Source organism: Cadophora gregata (assembly GCF_030347475.1).
Source record: "Cadophora gregata isolate MNR1 chromosome Unknown scaffold_5, whole genome shotgun sequence".
Taxonomy (NCBI): Eukaryota; Fungi; Ascomycota; class Leotiomycetes; order Helotiales; family Ploettnerulaceae; genus Cadophora; species Cadophora gregata.
In genome coordinates this window covers 2,587,692-2,597,392 of record NW_026695928.1, presented here as the reverse complement: position 1 = coordinate 2,597,392, position 9,701 = coordinate 2,587,692, and positions in this window count along the sequence as shown.

Here is a 9,701-nt window from a genome sequence, read left to right as displayed (position 1 = left end):
TAGGATTCAGGGTAGTGAGATAGCTCTGAAAAGGGTTTAGTTTAGTATCCGCCTGATTTATATTTAATATATTTAAAGCTATATAGATTAATATATATTTAGGACTACCTAACTTCTTAGTCTATAACTATAGAATAAACTTTAACTCTGAGGAATTTCAAAGCTTACTTAAGTTAATTAGAACTATCCCTAAACTTATTCTAGTGAAAGTATATTATTCTATTAGTAAAGTAGAGAGATATTACTATCTACTCTACTATGCTTATAAAATCGTTATAAAAGAATATAAAGATCTTAACGCTAAGGAACGCTTATAAATAGCTATTAAAGCTATAAATGATATAGCTAGACCTAATAGCTTAGTCCTTATATTACTAGTCTTTAGCGTATACCCTAAGATAACAGAATTAGATCCTCTTAATCTATTAGTTAAATAATAGGCGGCGACTATTAAAAAAGCTATAGAAGCTATATATAAGCTCTATACTACACGTAAGGTTAATAATACGTTAACTACTTGAAATAGCCTTAGAACTACTTATATTTATAATCTTCAGATTAATAATAAGGTACTTATCTAGAGAGAGAAATCTAAGAAGTAGGAGGGACCTTATAATTTCTTAGGAATAAATAATAAGGATTATAAGATTAATATAAAGAATAATAGAATATAGATATTCTATTCTACCTCTATTTAATTATTTACTATAAATAACTCTAGTATTAAGTAAAAAAAAGAAAAATTATTATAAGATACCTAATGTTAGGAATAATAAACTTAGAAGATATCCGAATTAATATTAAAACTTATCTATATTAAGATCCTATTTATAAAGCAGATCGATGAACTATTAATAATTAATAACGATTATAATACTAAGATATATATAGTATATAATACTAAGGTGTTCTTAATAGAGAAGGAGATAAGAGATTAAGAGCTTTCTATCTAGCTATAATTAGAAGGTAAGATTATAACCCCGGGACTACTATTCTAAAGATCTTATTAAGTAAAATACGAAGCCTTTATTAAAAGAGGTGTTTTTATCTCTATCTATAAAAATAACCCTAGAGTAAAAGGCTAATATATCTTTAATTCTAGAATAGTAGATAAAGTTAAGGGTAAAGAGATAGTAAGCTTATATAAGAAATCTAGGCTTATTATTTAATACTTTAATAATAAGAGTAAATAAGAGATTTTAACTTAATTACTAACAATCTAACGGATTAGTTAAAGACTTATTATATACTTAGCCGTAGTACTTAGCTATCCGGAATATATCCGGAATAACCCCGAATTAAAGCTAGTAATATAGGATATTACTTAAGCTTATACTTAAGTAGTGATAAAGCTTCTTTATAAGATATTTATATAGCTACTAGAAGAGATTACTAACGAGTTTCCACCTAGAACGATATTTATAGTAGTGCTTCTATTATATAGTATACCTAAGTCTAGAAACTACTAGTTTAATATATATTATAAGTATTATATAAGGAGCTTTTAAATAGAGATATTAACTTACGACCTATACCTTTTAGTAAGTACTAAAGGAACTAATAAGTTCGGAATCGTAGGAATATAAACAGATAATACTCTTATTCTAAGAGATAAGATATTCCTAGTAAGGGAATAAGAAGCGATTAATTAGGCTAGATTTATAACTAAGCTAATACAAGTCTTAAACTGATCTAAATCGCTAATATTTAATAGGTATATTATCTGTATAGAAGAGGGTAGCTTTTATATATCTTAGAAGAATTAAGATATAAGGCTTAAGTAAGTTGATATTACTAAAGGAGATTATAAAAAGGCTTACGTAGAGTAATAAGCTCGCGGAGCCTACCTTATAACGATCTATTAGCTAGAAGCTACGTTTAACCTATTAGTAATAGTATAATACTAGGATCTAATACTTAATAATATTAAGGCCCTGAATCTACGCCTTAAGTAGTAGATAGAGAACCTAAGGAGAAGTCTATAATACGTTCCTATAGACTTAAGTTCTATAAAGATCTACGCCTTTATTAATAGATCTTTTATAAATAATAAAGACCTTAGCTCTTAGATCAGTTTTATACTAGTAATTAGAATCGAATCGAAGGAGTTTTAGGGGTTCTCTCTTTCTAGTAACTTAATATATATAAGTTCTATAAAGTATAAGAGAGTTACTTAAGCTATACTCGCTTTAGAATTATATACTATAGTAGTAGGGATTAATATATTAATATCTCTAGTAACTATAGTTAATATAGTAACTAATAAGCTAGGCTTCCTAAGGCTTCCTACTATGGTTTATACTAATTCTCTATCTCTTTACGAATATATTATTAAACTTAGTATTATAAAAGAGAAACGTTTAATAATTAATATTATAGTAATTTGTTAATTATATAAGCGTAGGGAACTAATAGAGATATAATAGATCGATAGAGTAAGTAACCCTGCTAATACTATAATAAAGGCTAGTCTAAATAAGGCTCTTTAAGAGTTTATTAATACTAACTAGTTAATAGTAAAGGTAGAGGGATAGGTAGAGAAGTTAGATAGGGTCGATTCAGACCTATAGCAGAGGCGTTCTAACACGTTCACTTATTTTTCTTATATTAATTTCCTTATAACTCTCTTTTATTACTTATTTATTTCTTTATAATCAAGTAAGATATCGCGATAGGAATAACTTTTATTTTAAGATAATTACCCTCTAATTTAAAGCGCTAATAAGCGGCCTTATAATAATACTTTAACAGGGACTAATTACTAGTTTCACTATAGAGAGCTACTCTTATATAAAAGTATAGAGAAGATACTACTATAAAGAATTAACTACGAAACTAATCTGAAATAAGGCTAGAAACCCTTTACTTCTACGTGCTATTCTCTTTAAGACTACTATTAGTAGTTTCTCCCTTCCCTTAAGAAGGAGAAAGCAGAGAGGTCGGGTTAAGTACTAGAGTACTATTACTACCCTCTCTTACCTTAGGGGGCTAATTAATTATAGTAAAGCTAGAAGAGCGAGTACCTAAGCTACTTCTATTACTAGAACTAGAACTACTAGGACTACTAGCTAAATTCTCTTTTAAATCGCCTCCGGGATTCCTCTAAGTACTTATCCTTATATAACACTTTAATAGACTCGGATTATCTAATAGAGTCTTCTAATTCCCTAATATAGTTCCTAACTTCTATAATACTATAAGTATCGCTTATAATATAGGGTATTAGATTATACTTTATAGAGGGAGGTAAAAGGAGTTAGTTAAGGAAGGGAAATACTTATAGTATTCTATTCTACGATTCTAACTATCTTATTACGTATAATATAAACCTCTGCTAATATAACCTCTGCGGCTAATAGTATATCTCTTAGTGTATTAGCTTTAGTAATAGAGATAATATTCTAAAGGGCGGTGCTAGCTTCAAGGAGTTTAGCTATATCTCTACTAGTAAGGGTATTAGTAAAGGTATAATACTTAAGGGCTATATATATTAGGATCTACTTCTATTAATTATAGAGGATTATTATTAAAGAGGTTATAGAAGGGACTTAGATCAGGGGATACTTATAAGTTCGTATTTATTCTTATTCTTAGTGTAATACTAGTATTTCAAGCTTATAGAACTCTGGAATTTATATAATTTTAGATTACCCTTCTTCTAACGATTAATATATCTATAGTATTATATACGGAACGTAGCTAGGAGGGCACCGGGAGGGCAGGGAATTAGTACTAATTAGTGTTAGTGAAAAGCTCTATTACTACGTTAGCTCTTAGGATAAGATATATTTACTCTTGAATTACTTAATTTATTTAATATCTTTTAAAGAAATCTCCTAGTTAGTGAGAATCTCTAAGGTAAATACTATCGATTCTGAACTTATAGTTATTATTATTATTATTATTTAATAGAGAAAAGAAAATATTTCAAAGAGGAGGTTGTTTTTATATAGATAGATATATACGATTCAGGCCTAATTCGGATATAATACGATATTATTTACTATTATCGCTTAGCTATTACTATTGTTTTCCACCTTTATATTATTAACTACTACTAGATAGAATATTAACTCTTTAACTCCCTGGAACTTTATATTAACTTAATAATAATATTATTTAATTCTCTACGAGTTTATACGTGTTCTCTATGCTTTAAGATATAGTTTAGTTATAGATTACGATTTATTTATATCTTTATATAATAGGAGAAGTACTTTTAGATAATAACTAGAGATATTCTAGCTACTAATATATATAGGTTAGATATTTATTACTTTATTATATCTTTAGTTCCTATTATTATATTTACGTTCTTTTTTTATTTCTTTTATAGTTATTAGAAACCTTTTATTTCTAAAAGAAGTTTTACTAGTGTTAGTCCGTAGACCTTTACTATAGAGGTATAAGGGGAAATTAGGAGGTATAAGTAATCCCGGTTAGGGAATAGACCTTTTTCAGATATAAACCGGGGGTTATTCAGAAAGTAGTATATATTCTAACCTATAGATACTCTTTATAATACACACTTTTAAACACCTTTAAACTAAACCTTAGATTTTAACGTATATCGATATACACTTATTATTTGTTTACTAGTACGATACCAATATTATATCTAACTCTATCTAAATACTACTTTAAATACCTCTACTAAGTACTCTCCTTATTCCTTATTATATAGTAGAGACGCGAAAATAGAGTTTAGTATAGTAAGGGATTTTACTTTTCTTAAAGATTATAATATTCTATATTAGAAAGTAGCTAATATAGTTACCTTAGCTTAAGTAAGAATAAAGTTATACTATAATTCCAGCTACCGCTCTCCGCTTAATTTCGATAACTATATTTACCTTAAGATCATAAAACTAAAGGAGAAAGGCTACTAACTTTAGAATTAGACTAAGCTATCTATATAAAGAGTAAGACTTTTAAAAGTTATTAGACACGTTAGAGATCTTATCTATAAAGTTTAGCTACTAGATTACTTTAAAGGTATATATCTAATTATCTTAGTCGAGTTCCTAGATCTAGCTCCGCCTAATCCTTATAATTAATCTTAGCTAGAACTAAGTCTAATTATAGTAGATAGCGAAAATCTAAGTTAAGAAGATAGTCTTACTACTATATCCGATAGCTCGATTACCTTAAAGAGACTTAGGAACTAGTATCCGAAATTAAGTAGTAGGTCCTAGCCCTTATTAGAAAATATAAGGCTTAATATCGCCTACTACGCCTATTAATATCTATCTTTACGATCGACCCCGTCGATTCGTTAGCTCGATAACACTTATAAATATCTTCTACTAAGTTAGTAACCTAAATAGCCTACTATAGTAATATATTTTATTACTTTTTTAAAAGGATCTTGTGCTTTTATTAATTTAAACTTTACTTTGATTTTTTATCTTAATTAACTTCTATTATTTACTCTAGTTTAGCTTCAGCTTAAGTCAGATACTATCTACTCTTTTTCTTACTAGTATATTTTATTATTTTCATATTACTTTTAGTTAGTATATAATCTTATTATTTCTATAACTTTATTACTACCTTTATCTCCTTCCTTAATACTAATAATATCTTCCTCTTCTACCTCGCTATATTTAACTTTATAATAAGCTATAAGCTACTAGCTTCCTTAAATTTAAAGTACTAATTTCCCCTATATTACTATTCCCTTTAAAAAACTTCTTTCTCTCTCGCGCTATATATCTCGCTTACTATAAAGAATATTATTATAACTACTTCTAACGCTAAAAGTTCACTTCCTAAAGGTAATAGTATTATTAAAATTACCTCCTAGGTTTCTTTTCCTAAAGATAGCGATCTTAGTATAGCTACTACTAATACTAAAAGTCCTTTTCTTAAAAGTAATAATATTACTTAAGTTATTTTCTAAGTTCCTCTCCCGGAAGATAATAATCTTACTTCTATTACTTAAGGTAATATCCTTACTAAAGCTAATACTTCTATCTCTTATAATCTACTAGCTCTAGTCTTAGATACTCTCTCTATAATAAATATCTTATTTCCTAAATAGATCACACCTGATCTCTTAGTTCACTAGGCCTTTAATAATAAAGTCTATAGTACTTATAATTAAATCTCTCTTATAAATAATAATCCTATTTATAAGATAGCTTTTAATATTAAGATCTCTACTACTTAGCTCTCTCTTGCTAGTTCCTTTACTCTTATTATTAAAGTTAAACGCGTCTAGAATAATCTTATTAATAATCTATATAATTATAAATTCTTCTATATTAACCTTATTCTTTATACTTAGGAGATTACTAAGTATGAGCTTAATAAGCTTATTCCTAAATACTTTATTATTCCTAAAAGTACTAATATATCTAATAAGATCTATATTTCTCTCTCTACTAAGTTAATTATCTTTTAGGGAGATATAACTATTCCTTCTCTAACTAACGAAGATAATCGGGTATATTTAGAAGCTCTAATTAGAGATATTACTAAATACTAAGTTAATAGCGGACCTTTCTAGTTTAACTTTATTATTAATAAGGATCTAAAGTTAATAGTCGCTAAATTTATATCTAAGATTAAAAAGGAGAAGTCTGGTACTCTTATATATACTTAGATAAAAGAGTTCTCTTACTTTTATAAGCTCTGTTAAGGAAATATCTATCTTCCTAATACTAGACCTTCTCTCTTATAATATAGAATTAAGAACATTCGAATTCTAAGTTCTTAGGAGAACTTCCTTATTCTTTTAATCTATATCTTAAATAATAAGTATATTCTAGCTTATATAGAAGCTAATAGTATTAGTTCTTATACTTTCGAGGTAGCTTTTCTTCTAGTCCCTTCCTCTTATATAAAGACTTATCCTCTAGATAATAAGCTTCCTAAGATTATTATCGCTTATGTTAAGTAGGATAAGTACTTTATAGCTTATTCTAAAGAAGGTAACTTATATACTTTTACTCTCTCCTTCACTATCCTAGACTACTCTCTACTTATAGATAATATTATTACTATTTATAGAGGCCTTCTCCCTATAAATAATAATAATAGTATTAACGATTATAGAGACTTTATTATATTTTATAAAATAAATAAGGATAAGAATAATTATATCCTAGAGACCTAGATAGAGAATACAATCGCTTCCTATTCCTACTAGTATACTATCGCCTTACTTCCTTTTAAACTAAACCTCGCTATATAGCTTACTTTTACTCTTTACTATCTAATTAATAATCTATATACTAGTATTAATAGAGATAATACCTCTATAATTAGTATAATTATCCCTTTTATTAAGACCTATATTAATAATTTTAAGCGTATAAGAGATATTTTAAAAGATAAGGATCTTAACTTTTATAATATCTCTATCTTAATAAAAGTTAGTAACTTAACTTTTAATAACCTAGTTTATAGCCTTAATAATTTTATTAAATTAGATTATTCTCTAAGAGCTACTATGACTAGCTTATTAGCTTATATAGCAGAATTCTCTATTAGAGGTGACTAGAGCCTGCCTTACTAAGAAGTTATCCTTAGTAACTTCTACTTTCCTAACTAAGAGAAGTTTAGTTCTAGCCTTAGACCTTATTAAAAGGACTATTACTATAAGATTATAATAGACCCTAAGTCTTTCGCTTATAGTATCTATCTTATCTCTAGTGTACTTACTATAAGAAAGACTATAATTATTAAACGTCTTATAGTAGCTTTTACTTAAGCCCTTAGAGAGAAGATAGCTTAGATCCTCTTTATTATAGATAGTAATTCCTTCGTTAACGAAGCTATAGACTATTTCTATTCTTACTATAAATCTACCTTTAATCTAATTACTAAGCTAATTAAGATTATTCGCGTTAGTACTTAGATTATAGAATCTGACTTCTTTTTAACTAAGTATAATCCTAAGTTATATTAAGATTTTATAAGTATAGAAGTTACCTCTAAGTTTATAGTCTAAGAGCTTATTAATAATCTCGGACGCGCTAATAATAATTAAAAGAAGCGCGGCGACTTAAGACTTAATCCTAAGCTCTATTTCTTATCTTTATTTTAAGCTATAGTTAACTTTATTAAGACTAATCTATAAGATACTTAGAATACTCTAATTAATCTCTTAAAAAAACGTACTAAGAATCCTCTTAATAATAGTATTAAGAACACTGAGATTACTAAACTCTTAAATCTCCTTTATAATAAAACTTTAGTAAGCGCTAATATTCTATTTACTACTTATAATATATCTCTCTATCTATTTATAATAGAAGCTTATAGTCCGGTCTTCCTTATTAAGAATAAGGAATACTAATCTTTATATTAGTTTTTCCCTGCTTTAATAGGTACTTATACTAAGTCCCTTTTACTAAGTATCTTATCCGGAGACTAAGAGTAGAAGCTACCTTACTTTTAGTCTCTTATTATAAAGGATATCTTTACTCTTTAAGTAAACTTTCTAAGATACTTCTTCTTCGCTTAATTTCGCGATCTTAATATTAGTAGAATATTTCTTAATATCTAGTTCTATATATTTAATATAGACTTAGTAAAGATACTCTTTAACTACTAATATAACTCTATTATAGTAGATAATAATAAGAGAAAGATTATACCTAAGACTAAGCTTATATATACCTTCTTTTAGTATAAGTTTAATATTAATTCTAATATAGTTATAGCTTTATATAAAAAGAGTAAGCTTTTAAAGCTAAATAAGTCTCTATCTATAGTTAATATTAGCTAATAATAATAGCTCTTAGGTTTCCTTAACTGTTTCTACGCTTTCTTTACTAACTATTAAGATTAATATCTAGATAAGAAGAACTTTATAGTTTAGATTCTATCTTCTTACTTTAGAGTTATAAACTAGCTTAAGAATAGAGTCTTTCTTCCGGATCTAACTTATAAGATCTCTATCTTAACTTATAATATTTATTAAGGAACTAGTACTTCTTTCTTTATTATAGTCTAGCCTTCGGATATAATTACTAACTTTATTAGTACTCTTTAGGACGATCTTATTACGTTTACACGTTAGAAATATAGTTATCTCTATCTTATTACAGAAGAATCCGTTAGTCCTTAAGCTAATAGAGTAAAGGATATAGCCTCTATATTAAGAGTTAATTATACTAAGATAAATACTTAGTATTTCCTTTTCTTTTAAGGATATAAGTAGATTACTTCTGTTTCTATAGAAGAGAGTAGAGTCTACTTTAAGTACTATTATCTAGGTTATATAAAGGAAGACTATACTTAGATAGGACTTATCTACTTTAATTATTACGCTCTTAGATACCTTAATATTGAATATACTTAGCTAAAGACCTTCTATAAGAAAAGTTAAGCTATTCTCGTGTGCTAGAAGTACGGACTTAAGGGTTATATTATAAAGAGATATAAGGTTTATAAGTACTATAAGGATACTAGTTATACTACTAACGCCTGCCCCTTCCCTTAGTATAGTTACTACTTAAGTACTAAATATAAGTATAAGAACTACCCTTAGTCTAAGTGCTTTCTTTATTATAATTCCGGTATCTATTAGACTAAGTAATATCCTAAGTACTTAGTATACTATAAATATAGTACTAAGTATAATTCTAAGACCTGTTCTATTAAGGCGACTATTACTAATATATTTAGTACTAATATTATCTCTGATACTAACTTAGCCGCGGAACGCGAGTTATATATAAAGTATTACC